The 14,574-nt window shown below is 36.2% G+C and overlaps 1 protein-coding gene across 9 annotated transcripts in view; it reads right to left on the reverse strand.

The window, feature by feature from the left end:
* RUNX2 (RUNX family transcription factor 2) overlaps window positions 1-14,574 on the reverse strand; it is a 268,350-nt gene that overhangs the window by 33,437 nt on the left and 220,339 nt on the right. Inside the window, exon 8 of one of the 9 annotated variants that reach the window (XR_005554635.1) lies at window positions 12,336-12,452. The exons of the other annotated variants lie outside the window; for them this stretch is intronic. The gene's annotated coding sequence lies outside the window, so the exon portion shown is untranslated. The remainder of the gene's footprint in view (window positions 1-12,335; window positions 12,453-14,574) is intronic. 9 annotated transcript variants of the gene reach the window in all.

Below are 14,574 nucleotides of genomic sequence, written 5' to 3' on the forward strand. Positions count from 1 at the left end.
ACTTCTACAGAGAAAGGAATTGAAGAGGAAGAAATGCTGAATCAACACATACTAAGCCTTGTGACCAAAGTCCAGATTGGATGGTTAACAGATAGCTGGAAAAGAGGCCATGGGGGAGCCTGATTCCTGCTCATAGGTGAGTCTGTCTTGTGATTCCCTTGACTTGCGTGAGTGGGGATAAGTTTGATCTAAAAATCAAATTAAGCCTATGTGAAATCCTGTACTACAGTTGTAAAATATGTTGTTGTTGTTGTTGTTAATTGCGAAGTCGTGTCCGACCCATCGCGACCCCATGGACAACGTTCCTCCAGGTCTTCCTGTCCTCTACCATCTTCTGGAGTCCATTTAAGTTCACACCTACTGCTTCAGTGACTCCATCCAGCCATCTCATTCTCTGTTGTCCCGTTCTTCTATTGCCCTCAATCTTTCCCAGCATTAGGCCCTTCTCCAGTGAGTCCTTCCTTCTCATTAGGTGGCCAAAGTACTTGAGTTTCAGGATCTGGCCTTCTAAAGAGCAGTCGGGGTTGATCTCTTCTAGGTAAAATATGTCCTATCTCCAAATGGCCAGTAAATATTTCATTTGAAAAAAAGAAAGAAAGAAATGGTGTTCAGGCAAGTGGACTGGAGAACTTGGCAAAGCAGGTCTTAGGGCAGGAAGGGAAAAAGAGAAGCAGGATCCCATGGGCAGAGAAAGTACAGAGAGAAGAACAAGTTAGGGTCACCTCAACCTTCTAAGTAAGGTCATTTGGTTGACAGGCCTAATTTAGATTAAGACAAGAATGTGGAGGGGGGGGAGAAAGGAAATTACCACCCCTACGTGATTATTATATTTAGTCATAAAAAGGCCCATTGAAGGCTCCCACAAAACCACCAAAAGAAAAATATACTTAAATGACAAAAATAAAAGAAAAAATTCAATCTGCTACTGAAACAGTTTAAGGATTAAGGACTGTAGTAAGACTATCAAATTTGGGCTTTGAAACTCTGGACAAGCACTAGATGACAGCATGAGTTATTCTCTTTGATGTCCTCTAATTATACCCAAGTTTTGCAAATATGGTAGTGCTGGGTTGTAGTAGTATCACATAACAAAATAAATCCCTCTTTCTCTCCCTTAAATCTCTAGCTATGGGTTAATAACCCCTCCTCCAGTGGGTACAAGAGGAAGAATGAACTTTTATGATGCATATAAAGAACTCGTAATTGGAAATACAATATATGGAAAGTTGCAAATGTAAAAATTTATGATGGGACACTTCCAGAATATACCAAGGCCATAGGTTTGATGGAGAAGTTGAAAAAGCTTCTTGGAAGAAAGTAGTGGTAAACAATTTTTAAGCTGTTGCAAGAAAATAGCCCCCTACTTCGAGGTAATCCTCAAAGTTCATTTAGCGACCATTCAAAATTACAAGAGCATTGGAAAAAAGTGAATTATTACTGTTTTTCATACTTAACGACCATTGCAGCATCCCCAGGGTCACGTGATCAAAATTGAAATGCTTCCCACTGACTCACATTTATGACGGTTGCAGTGTCATGTGATTCCCTTTTGCATCCTTCTGACAAGCAAAGTCAATTGCAAAGTCAGATTCACTTAACAACCAAGTCATTAACTTAATAACTGCAATGATTCACTTAACAACTGTGGCAAGACGGATCATAAAATGAGATAAAAGTCACTTAACAAATATCTCACTTAGCAACAGAAATTTTGGGTTCAATTGTGGTCCTAAATCGAGGACTACCTGTACCTGTATATTTCTATTGAATTTTTCATGGGTTATTATTTTAGGTATTATCTCTGGGTTTGTTTCATTTTCTTGTACTGTACCGTCCAGAGTCATAATCCTAGGGGTGGTTAACATATATAGCAAATCACAGAAACAATGCCCCAAACACATATCCACAGTATCCACATACTTGTGTAAGTCGAGGACTACCTGTAGTGAATAGGTTATGATGCTGTAAAAACACCCTTTTAACATGTACATTTATCAATCATGTTTGCAGGGCTCCTGAAGAACTAATCCAGACCAAGATGTGGCCATACAAATAAAAAATATTTTCATTTACAAGTGGATTTTTCTTCTGCTCCTCTTCCTTCCTATATTTGCACCTGCTATCTGCAGGATTTCTACCAAATGGGTAGAAATTGGACAGAATCAAAGCCAAATATAGGGCAGGAAAGCTTAGAGCTTTGCTAAGAGAGATCAGGAAGAGAGTGTAGTTCATGAAGTTAGTATCTCCAAAGCAGATCAAGAGTTGAGTCCACTTGGAGCTTTACCAGATTACAAGGCAAAGAAGTTTACATAATGTATAATGCTCCTCTGGATGCCACTCGGGGACTCCAAAGAAAGAAAATATGCTGTCTGGAGATTCACACACTTAACTAAGAAAGTGTTGCTTTGTTTGCTACTTTCTAGGTTTGCTGGCTCTAGTCCTAAGCAGCAATTACCTGCAAAGCATTAGGCAACAATTACTCCATCCCCACCAGGGATCTGAGGATGGTCAAATGCTCACCAAGCTTCTTTAGATTGATATGGAAAAAGCCAAACAGCTCTGCTGAGTTTAGATTTAACACATGTATCTAATTCTGAAGGCTCTAACCTGTCAACCGTCCCATTTGGCACATTCAATCAAAGAAACTCTTGGCTCTTTTAAATCACCAAGTGTGTAGCTTTATTGAAAGATCCATCTAGGTACAGCAGAAGCAAAGTCAGTTCTGGGTTTTTTTCCACAAAAGTCCCAAAGGCAAAATCCCTTTTCCCCTCCGGGCCACCTATAGTTCATAGTTCACCAGTTGGGTTCAGTTCTTTTATTTTGGGGAAAGACTCTCTCTGCCCCTCAAACATTTCATAATTTGACCTTGCTGTCTAATGTGTCACTGGCAACAGAAGGCACTCTTGCTTTCTGGAGCTTCCCTCCCTCCTTAGGAATTCACACACACACCCCCCTTGCTGATTGGCAAACTGTGAGCAACAACAGGTGCAACTATGGAGTCAAGTCAAATTTGACACAACCTCTACTTCTGCAAGTTTGGCAAGCAAAATTCTTATAAACATTTGCTGGGCAAAATTACCAACTTACCAAAGAGTATTAAAAGAAGAAAGTTTTGCCAGTCTTTGATAATTAAAAAACAACAACAACTATAGAGTCAAAGAGGCAATCTTGGGAACCCAGAAAGAAAAATGCTAATACAATTGAACTAAATAAGCAGCTTTATTTAGTTCTCTTCCTGCTTTTTTCATGATTGAACCCATCTGTTTAAGAGCTGTTACTTTCCCCCAAATTCACTGGGTTTCTCCCTATTAGTACCCACTGGAAGTAGATCCTGCAAATTTCCAGCCTGCATCTTTAGAGGACATAGCTATCAACGAATACACCCATTAACCTGTTTTGATGCAATTTCTGTCTTGACTTTTGAGTAATTTAATAGAATAACAGCATAATCCAGTTGGAAACCAATACTTCTTATGCACTATGAGACTAGTATCTAGCTATTACTGAAAACTGGAGATCCCTGATTTCTTGCATATAAAATAAGTTTGTTCAAAATAAGATCTAGTCATTAATCTTGACAAAAGAATTATATCACCTTCCTTCACCCATGCCCCCCAAATAGCTTGGGCCGACATCTTTGCTCAGCAATAGTTCAAAAGAAAAAGTTTTACATTTAAATAGAATTCTAAGTTTCAAAAACATGTTGCCTTAAATATCCTGATTACTATTGTTGATGGCAATGGCTCAAAAAGAACCCTAAAAATAAATAAAAACATCACAGATAAAGGAACAGAGTTTTCTAAAATGAAATTAACCTTGGTCATCATGACCTGTACTCTTCCCCAAACTTATTATCTTCCTCAAAGCCGTATCTTGGGTTAGAGTTGCTTGTCAACATTGTAGCCTGAAAATAAGTTTCATATATTTTATTACGTAGTTAGAGTGAATTGGAAGCCCTAACTCCAGGAAATAGTTTTGGCTTTCTGTACGAGTAAGGGATAAAGTTCTAGGTCTGATTTTTCTTACAAACCAATATTTTCTCTTACTGCTTTCTTTGGGCGCTGAATGAAAAAAAAATTTCCATGGCACACCAGAAGTAACTATCCTACAAAGTACCAACACGATCAGGCAATATTTCAGATTCCTCTTCACTGATATTCACATTTCCATAGTAAGATGATGAGTCACACTGAAAAATAAATCTTATATTACATGTTAGCTGTATGTTATCTTGAGTCTCGTGTAACAACTACTAGACTGCAATGACACCTTGATTCTTTTAGTTTCCATTGTTCAAACATGCAAGACAGTTTTCTGAAGGACAACCCTCTTGTGACTGTGATTTCCAAAATGTTTCATTCAGAGCTCTCAGTACTGATATAAAATAATATTTTTCCAAATAGTATTGATCTGCAGTAAATGCAGATCACTGATGTGTAGCCTGAATGAACGTGTTATATTTCTATTTCCCGACTAGCTCAGTCAGCTCTAGGAAGGAGGCAATGGCAAATCACTTCTGAAAGAATTTGTCAAGAAAACTGCAGGGACCCCAGACAGTTTCTAAAAATCAGATACAATTGAACAAAAGAAAAAAAAAATCAGAGATTGTTGTTGGGTAAGTTGAACAAACCTATGGTCTTTCTATTATTTCTATTATGCCATTCTATGTTCATACAGATAAAAACCAAATCTGATAGCATAGTTACCTTTCAAAGTCAATGGAAGCTATTTTCATAGTACTGTACATATCTTACTTGCGTTTCTCTGCTTTTCCCTGCTTGTCCCAGATGGGCAAAAACATTTTTCTTGGGTTATATCAGCCAAAATGGCAACCGCTGTCTTAGTGATGGCTGAAGTTCAGTGGATTTACATCAATCAGTCTGATCAATGTTTGTAAAGTGCTTTTATATCCTAAGATGAAAAGAGTTTATGTAAAAGCCATCATTCATTAAGGCTACTGCCCACAGGTTCAGAAAAGAGAATTCCTGTTTTAATTGAAGACCACATAAAGAATTCATGGTTAAAATGTTCCTTTTTGAACATACTTCTGTTCCCAATGAAAAAAAAATATTTTTGTAATTTCCCCACTCTTCATTTCTTATATGGACAAGCTAAATGTTACACAGCTTTAGGGTATGTATAAGATCTTTCCTGGTCCCTTAAAACCATTTAGCTAGACAGGGTGAAACCAGGTAGCTTCTGACAATTTATGTAAGTGAACTTTAACAGATTCTAGTCTCTGTTAGCATATTTTGGCAGTACACTGATTTAATTTAAAATGTTGAAATCCGGATGATTTTATGCAGCAAAGAAGAAACATATGGATACTGTAGAGTTACATACTAGATCTGATTTATAACCCAATAGCAGGTATGAGCAGTAATATCTTCCCACCACAGCGTACAAAGCCTCTGTTGACTCACCCATATGTCTTCTTCACTTATTTGAAAAACAGTAATTATTTATACCATAGTAAGTTTAGCTGTTTTTAACTTCAGAATTTTTAATCCAAAACAATCCTTGCTGATTTAAAACTACTGGGTAGACCAAGATGGGTCCTTAAATTTGACCTGTATGAGTGGTGATAGTGGTGGTAGTAGTGCATATGCCTTCTTTGATCCATCACCATCATCATTACCACTGACAAATGCTTTTTATAGTCCCCCCCCCACTCTGTTTTTGTGGAATCTTACTATCATTCTCATAAATTATCACACATCCTTCTGCTTCTTTGTTCCTAAGAAGTTATATCTTCCTTAAGACTGGTTTTTTTAAAAAAACAGTCTTGAGAAGACTTAACTATAACCTTTGACTGGAAGTGATAACAGCCTTTCAATCCCTCAAATATCCCTGATAGGTTGACACTAAGGAAGCAGAAAGGTATATTTGTAAACGATTCCTTTACATTTTAGAAGAACTGTACTATATCGGTCACCGCAAAGTTAAAAGTAAAGAGACTTTTTCCCAAATAATATGTTCCCTTTTTCAGAAAACAAAGTGCAAGAGGAGACATCAGAAGCCAGAAACTGAAAAATAAGCCAATTCATATCATTCTAATTAGCAAAAAATGGCATAATATTAGTACAGATTTTTGTTTTTTTCATAGGTTTTGGATTTGGACTTATTCCCAGTTACTTCTGGACTAGCCTTTTCAAATGATTCCTATAGATTCTGAAAATCTTAATTATACCCAATTTTATAGACATATAAAAACAAAGGAATCCAGCAACCTGTTTTATTTATTTCATTTTGGCACTATCAAATTCCTAACTAACTCTGGGTAACTTGCTCTTGATCTCCTGTTTTTGTTGTATGCAAAATTATCAACATCCACCCTTATAGGTCCTTGTACCTAACTAGAAAGATACAATTCTGCCTTATCAGGGGAATTCCAAGCTGAAGACCCACTGATTAATCAACTTGCATATTTGGAATTGCAAATATTATATATTTGTAGAGTGCTTACAAAGGTTTTAAGACCCAAGACTCTTACAAAAAAGGTAAGGCAGCCAAATTACATCATACATAAGAAGTTAGATATCTTATAATATACTCAAATTCAGATATTCTTCCAATCACATGTTCCTATTACAAACATTACTCCTGAGATTCACTACAGTTGTTATAAAGCATGGAACAACATTTTTTTAGTTTGTTAAAAATAAATCAGTAAAATAATCCATCCCTAAACAATTGAAATCAGTAGTTTTCACTTAATTAGCTGTATAGTACCATATCTTCCTAAGAAATACATTTTAGTTAAACAAGAAATACGATACTGATAACTACTGGATGCCAATATTGAAGTGGGATATGAAAAACCCGATTACAACAAAATAACTTTCTTAATATATACTGCATGCTTTTTCTGAAGCTTTTATACTTGTCATTGCATGCGTAGATAAGTGCTTTGGTGAGTATAAATTGTTGATCAAAAAAGCACACAATTTTTTTTTGTAAATCATCAATATTTTCTTTAAAAGTTCAGATGAAATCATGATAGGCACAGATGCAAGTTACACTTTGAAAATTATCAAATTAATGATTGTGTATATAATATGGTGAGCATATATAAAATGATAATGATCAAATTACAGGTAGCAATGTTTTCTCAAGACAGAGCATATATAAAAAGAAGAAAAGAAACAAAATCTTCATATATCTCACAAAGGAAAATTCAAGTTATGATGATTACAGGCAAGTGAAGCCTAAAGCAAAAATTCCTTGTCTACTTTAGATAAGGAAAAATGTATTTCTGTCATCTATATTTCACAGGTTTCCTTGAAGACTGTATTTTTTTCTCTTTAAACTAATAGCTCAAACATTCTTCACACAGTTCATTCAACATTCTCAACTGTGTAAGGAGCACCCACTAGGCTAAGACCACCAACCAATTTTTATGATTTCTTTACACTACAAATATTTGGCAGAACTCAAATCATCCTATAAAATAAACCCATGGATTCATATGCAGCTATAGCGTCCCTCCCAAGTGTACTTTGGGCTTCTTCCCAAACTAACTGGTACTCACCATATTCCAATATCAAAAGAAAACAGATACCATTTTCTATATTTCACTGCTACCCTCTGTTATTTAGTGAGAGTGCATGATTTCATAGCTACCCAGATGTATATGCGAAGGGGTCTTATACTAAGTCCATCCTTGTATCCATCCATACTACTCCTACTACTTATTAGCTCACGTCAATTTCCATAGAAAGCAGTTCACTTAGCAACAGAAATTTTCGGCTCAATTATGGTCACAAATTGAGGACTACCTGTACTTGTAGATTTCTATTATATTTTTCATGGATTATTATTTTACTTTAGTATTATTTCTGGGTTTGTTTCATTTCGTTATACTGTACAATGCCCAGAATCATAAGCCTAGGGGTGGTTAACATATATGGCAAATCACAGAAACAATGCCCCAAACTTTAGGGCATCCACATATCTCTAGTTTGTGTATGTGGGTAATAAACCTCTGGGTTCAGTTGTGCAGATCTGAATATAGGCATGAAATCCATAAGTTAGTTTGTTGTGGGATTTGCAAAGCAGATTTATCATCTTGGAGCCAAAACAATTCTCAACATATGTCACTAAAATCTTATCTAGTTTTTTTGGTCAAGGGTTAGACAAGCTGACAGAGGAATGCACTGGCAAGAATATACTGGATGGAACTAAATACTTTAAAAAGGGTTGGCTGATGTATCCGAAGTGCATTCTATAAACTAAATGTAACATTAAATGTGATAAACTCCCCAAATATAAAACTAAACTGGCAAGTTTGGGAGAAATCTTATCCCAGGAGAATTCATCCCAGGCCAGATCTAGCACTCACTAAAATTAAACAAAACTCTTCCACCAGTTTCAATAGGCTGCTGCTTAATTAAAGGATCTGCTTTTAAGCTCCATCATAGTGCAACTCTTTTCCAGCATTAAAAGCCACAAGAAGTGTGGCAGAAATGCTTCTCCTCCACTGGTGCCTTTTTTCTCAAGCCAGCTCTAACTATGGCAAGCATGTTCTCCTAACATTGCTTTTGATATTCAGAGCTGATTTTTTTGTTCCATCAGAGCAGGCCATGGAGTTTTCTGTGAATCTAATGAAGCTGAGACTGAGACAGGAACTCTTGGATTCACAATTTTTTTCTTTTAATCAAACACAGCTGTTGTTTTTTTACAAAAAAAAAGCAGTGGTGTCTGTAGAGGAGGGGTTAAAAAAATCAGTTCATAGCTATGCTGTTGCTTTTGCACCTGTGTTGACTCCCCTTTCCCACTACCATCTCATCAAGAACTGGAACAGTTTGCAAGTCATATCCCGTTTACAAATATTCCAGTAGTCAAAACTTTATTTCCACTGTTATCATAATTTCAAGACTACTTTGTTTGATTACACATATTAAATATAGGCAGACAGATATTTCCTTACCCTACCTGTAGGTGAGCTCAGGGTGACACTGAGGACATCAACAGAAACATAAAATGAGGTGAGGGGAAATAGTTTGTCCAAGCAGCCAGAACTGCTGCTACTGTTGAGTAAGAAAGCTGGCGAAAACAAATCTGATCTGAGGGTTCCTTGGTGCTCTCTGAGCTTAGTTGTTTTCTTATACACATTTCATTACTCAAACTAGGTAACATCATCGGTGATGGTGCTGATTAGCACGGATAATGTTTGGGTAATGAAACCTCTGTAAGAAAACAGTAAAGCTCAGAGAACACCAAGGATCCATCATTTCAACCCTGAGCTACAAATATTCTCCTTTAAAATCTGATCTTAATTGGTAAGTGCCAAGAGGCTGAAGGGGGCGAGGGGGGAGAGGCAGGACTCTCTTATTGATGTCAGTCTCCTAGACATCACCAACAAGATCTCCTTTTGTTATTGTACAGTGATATCTGGATCATTCATGCAAATGTGTCTTACAGAGCTGCATGACATTGACAGAGTTGACACGTCATCTTTCATCAAGACTGCAGATGTCAGATTAATAGAAACCATTCCTCTGAGAGATAGTTTGGCATTACAAACACTTTGCCTTTTAGAAATTATGGTAAATATTGTTTCTCTTTTATTATCTGATTTTTATGAATGTAAGAAACTAGACTAACTTTTCTTAATCCTCCACTGCAGCTACTAAATGAGTCTTAGTTATTTAGTAAATCTAAAGTTGTAGAAAATCCTAAATTCATCATAAGATTTGGAACTTAGTTGAATATCCCCAAATTCATCAATGCTGCCTATGGAGTGTGTGTTCCTTGGCCTTATCCTATATCCTGCTAAAGTCATATCTTGGCCAGTGAGTCTAGCTGGTTTTTGAACATGATAGACATTAGCTTTGCCATTTAAAATAGTACTATGTTCAGTGGTGGGATTCAGCCAGTTTGCACCAGTTCAGCAGAACCAATAGCTAATTTTTTGTTGCCCAGGCCGAGAATGGACTTCTGGAAGCGGCATCCACACAGAAAACCAGTTGTTCACATATTTGAATCCCACCACTGACTATGTTGCCATGCTAACTCTCTGTGGTTTACAGTGGTTTCAAATATTCATGAGTTTGGTAATAATCGACTAAGTTCCAAATCTCATGATGGAAAGGAGAATTAACTAGTTTAATAATGATCTAAACTGTGAATATTAGAGAAGTCATTTTTGCAGCAATTGCTAAATAGAGAAGACAAGGGAGAGTTGCTGCATACAATATAGCTCTAGAAATAAGCATTACAATATGATGAAAATAATGGAGTGAAATCCATCCAGATAACCACAATGTTTGCTGTACAAGGCCTATAATTATGTGTCTGCAATCACTTTACTAAGATGTCTTGCAGCTTGCAGCTTCCTGCCAGGAAAGCAGAACATCACTAAATATTGTGTAAAATGCAAGACTTTGGCTTCATCAGAATTTGGGCTCGTAAAACCACCCTGAGAAAGAAGCCACTGGTGCAACATTTGCTGCTAAGGAAGGGACAAGCAGCAAGCAATATACCCAGCTAACATTAACAATCCTAGGCCGAAAAAAAAAAACACTTTTTATTGCCCATTTTATGGTCCAGAGAAGACTAATTATGTAAAAATATGCAAGTACAAGCTGATACCATATGGTGCCTGAAATTATATTAGTTTGACCTCAGAGATTCTTGCTTCAAAATAAATTTGTGAAAAGAGAGGGAGTGGCCATAAATTTCTCCCTTGCCACTGCATTTCACTTCAAGCAAAATTCACTAGAAATGTAGACTCCCCTAATTTGAGGAAGTATGCAAGAGATTTTAAAACAGTTTTGATAAGATCAGTAATTTACTAAGTTTACTAACTAGTACAATTATGAAATAAATCTACTTGTTAATTAACTGAATTTTTCAATCAGCTATGCTGACAGTTGTTTATTGGCCTTTGGTTAAAGAAATGCAGCTTAACTAATAGCAGGAGTTAGGAGAATCCTAAGGAAAACCTAAACTCAATAGCCTGTTTTGATGATACTAGTTTTTGCCCCTTCCTCCTCCACTAATTGCCCTGAGACAATAAAACAGCCTAACACATATTGTGCTCGCTAATGTTCTTTCCTGTTCCCATTAAATTTCACCTCCATACATGATGAAAAAGTCTGCAGTTTTAACAAGGGGGCATTCCATCTCAGAACCACAGAACGAATGCAGCCATGATGGACAAGCAGTCCTGTTTATGTGCTGCTGAGCACAGAAGGGAATGAAGCCAACTACTGTGTAGGTCGAGATGTTACAGAGTTAAGCATATTGCCCAAGGCCACACAAGAAGTTGGTGGGTAGAACAGGAACCCATAGATTCCTGGCTCCTGGATATAACCATGCTTCTGCCACTCCTAAAAATACAGAGGACTGGAACCTTTTCATCAGAATAAGATCCCTTTTTGAAATGAAGTGTGATTCTCCCCTTCTTTACAAAATAAATAAATATCTGGTGAACATGAGAAGGATTTCTTTGCAAATTAATATGTCGTATGTGTCATCTATTATATATAAATATCTGACTGAAAATAAAATCTTCCTACCAATTTAAATATAGCTGCCAAAGTTTAGACCAGAAGCCCTTCCTTCCTCCTCCCCCCCACCTCCCCTTTTTTCTGTCCTGGCAATGTTTTTAACCCCCTGAAAATAGAGGTTTATTCTGGAAATGCTGACAGTTTGTTAAGCAGAGCATCACATTTGCAACACTATAATTATGCCTTCTTCCATCCAATCCAAAGAAAACATGAATTTCTTATTCAAACAAATCTTTGCATGGTTTCAGCCCCAGATTTAAATCATTTGGACTAAAAGGACAGCCATCATATATTCTAAACCACCTCTGTAATGGGCAGATGTGCAAAAAGATAAGATAGTTTTAACATTTCTCACCTCCCCCCCATCAAACTGGAGCAAGAGCTCTTATTTCCAATGATTAAAAGTCAAGTTAAGCTGCTGTCCATGAGGATGACGTTGATAGGGGTGAATTCAAAAGTGAATTAGCCAATCCCTAAGCAATCTTAGGGACAGAGCATATTTACACCCAACCAGCCTACTTCACTTTTTCACAGTAAATATTTCTTTCATACTTTTCAGTGGAACCCTGCAATGCTTTCAATGGTTTTTTTTAAAAATGTTTCTGTTTTTATTATACATGCCTATGTCATATTTCTTCCTGTCATCAGATTTTCCATAGCTTCAGAAATGGTCTTCAGAGAAGCTTGACGCATGTCAAACATTTAAGAGCAAAGTACTTATTATCTTAATTCTTATTTCCTGTTTCTATTCTGAAAGTCTGCCTGGCTCATAGCCCTATAAAAGGTGACCTAATATGTGAGCTATATTCTGCAAAGACTTACCAACATATACAACAGCAATGTATGTCAGGACTGTAGGAAGTCATCTGCACTGTACTTTCACCTTTTTCCATCTCTTAGTAGTACTTTAAAGATGAGGGCTGTCCCTCAGATGTGAATCTGAATATAAAAAACAGGAGGAGCACATCAACTATGAATCACAACTGCATTCAAGATGGCCGTAATGGTTATACATCAAAATAATATTTGTTAAAATGTTGAGGAAATGCATTCTTAACCACTGTTTTACAGTTTCTCACTGGTTCCATTCATTTACACATCATTGGCTTCATGACACTTGAGGCATCCTTGTGTGCTATGTGTATGCAAACTGATCATGCAGAAAGCTTAGGGAAGTATATCACAGATACATCACAGATTTCAGGGTTACTTGCCAAAATGGATTTTGCAATGCCATAGACAGCTGAAATGAAAACAATTCCTTAGATTCAATACAGCATTCTCAACTCAAGTTCTCCACAAAAACACCAATTCTTCTCAAGACGGGTATTAATTTGGGAATGTTTTATCCAAAAAGAGAAGGTAGGCTAACTTAATTTGTAAAATTGTACATTATGGGTGCATATATTTTTAAAAGCAGATAACATTATCTTTAATTGTAGGTATATCAGGAAATTCAATAGTATGCATATTATGATTTGCAGCTTCATAATTCATATTCAGTTTAAATATATACCAATAAAGTTGCCTTTAGGATCCCATGGGAGTACAGTGATTAAGGCGTTGGGCTGAAAGATCCAGATTTATGTCCCAGTTGATTGTTGGGATAAGCTTAATAGCTTGACTTAATTTCTCTTTGAAAACTTTATGAGGAAAAGATGAAGAAAGGTCCTTATATACATGCATCCAACAGTGCTACAAAGAAGGCAGCCTATTAAATTAAAAAATAGTTTTCTATTCCCCAGGTATATTGAACAGATATCAGCTAGGACCAGAACCCGTAGGGAGTTTTCTGGTCTCCAAGAAATTGGAGTTGTCCTTGCACAACTAGTGAGTTATCTGAGGGATCTTGATTATCCATCAACACTTCAACCCTTGGAAGTGAGGGGAAAGGCTCCATAATAAACACGGCTGTGTTCATTTTATCTTTGGTCTTATTTCAGCTCATTTTAAAAGCAAAATAAGCAATCAGTTCAGCTTAAAATATAACCGTACATTTATTTTAAATGGTTTCTGTTATAAAGTGTCACAGAAGAGACATTGTCTCCTACCATCTTTTACTGTGATGGGTTTTCATTCTTTCAACAACCTCCCCAATTGTCTCATCTCTATATTTATAAATATTGCTATATTTATTGTTTATTAGGCAATATAAAACAAATTACTGTTTATATACATTGCCAGCAGCAAATATGTGCTTCTTCCCTTCTCTCTCTTGTTCTGGTATCAAAGTTAAAAGTGTACTTTTGACTTTGTTTAATATTCCTTATTTGGTTATTTTGTATCACTCTGTTTTACTTAATTCATTATTATATTGTATATTTTCCTAGGAATTCAAGCCATACCCTCATTCCCAGCTTATTCAAACTATTATACTGTGCAGGTTTACAATAGTTCAATTCAATATAAAATAGTTTTCTATCATTTCTATTTAAAAATGTATGGTAGGAGACTTCTTTGAGAGCCTGTCAAATCTGACAGACTCTCAAAGATGTCTCCTACCTTATGTTTCTAAACAGAAATGATAGAAAACTATTTTATGTTTGTGTCAATTTGTGTCAATTAGGAAATTTAATTTGATAATATTGATGCCACTTCTTAAACATATATCAAAGAATTCTGCTTTTAAGTGCACATTGTTTTATTCAGATTTATTCACTGCATATTCATTCACATATTTTAGGTAACATTATGACTATGAAAAATATTTGAAAGGGGTTTTTGGAAAGCACACTGCATGTAAATGAAGCTTTCTCCCTGTATTGTTATAAACCTTCCTGAGTTTTGTCTACCAAGGAGGAATACAAATAATAAAAATAATAATTAATGGTCACCCACTCCAGAAGGCTCTTGTGATTCAATCATGAAATAAATAAATATGAAAGCAGCTGCATCCTTTGAAAGGCTTGCAACACTTCTATTGAAACCCCCAATAAAGTGAAGCAGTTACCTTTATACATAGGCAGCCTGCAACAGCTTTCAGGGCAGGGTTCCAAAGAATCCAGATATTTTGGGACATTTTGAATATACCTCACTCACAATCACAACCTTTACAAAGCAT

Source organism: Crotalus tigris, unplaced genomic scaffold, assembly GCF_016545835.1.
Source record: "Crotalus tigris isolate CLP2741 ecotype Arizona unplaced genomic scaffold, ASM1654583v1 scf7180000024340.7048381, whole genome shotgun sequence".
NCBI lineage: Eukaryota > Metazoa > Chordata > Lepidosauria > Squamata > Viperidae > Crotalus > Crotalus tigris.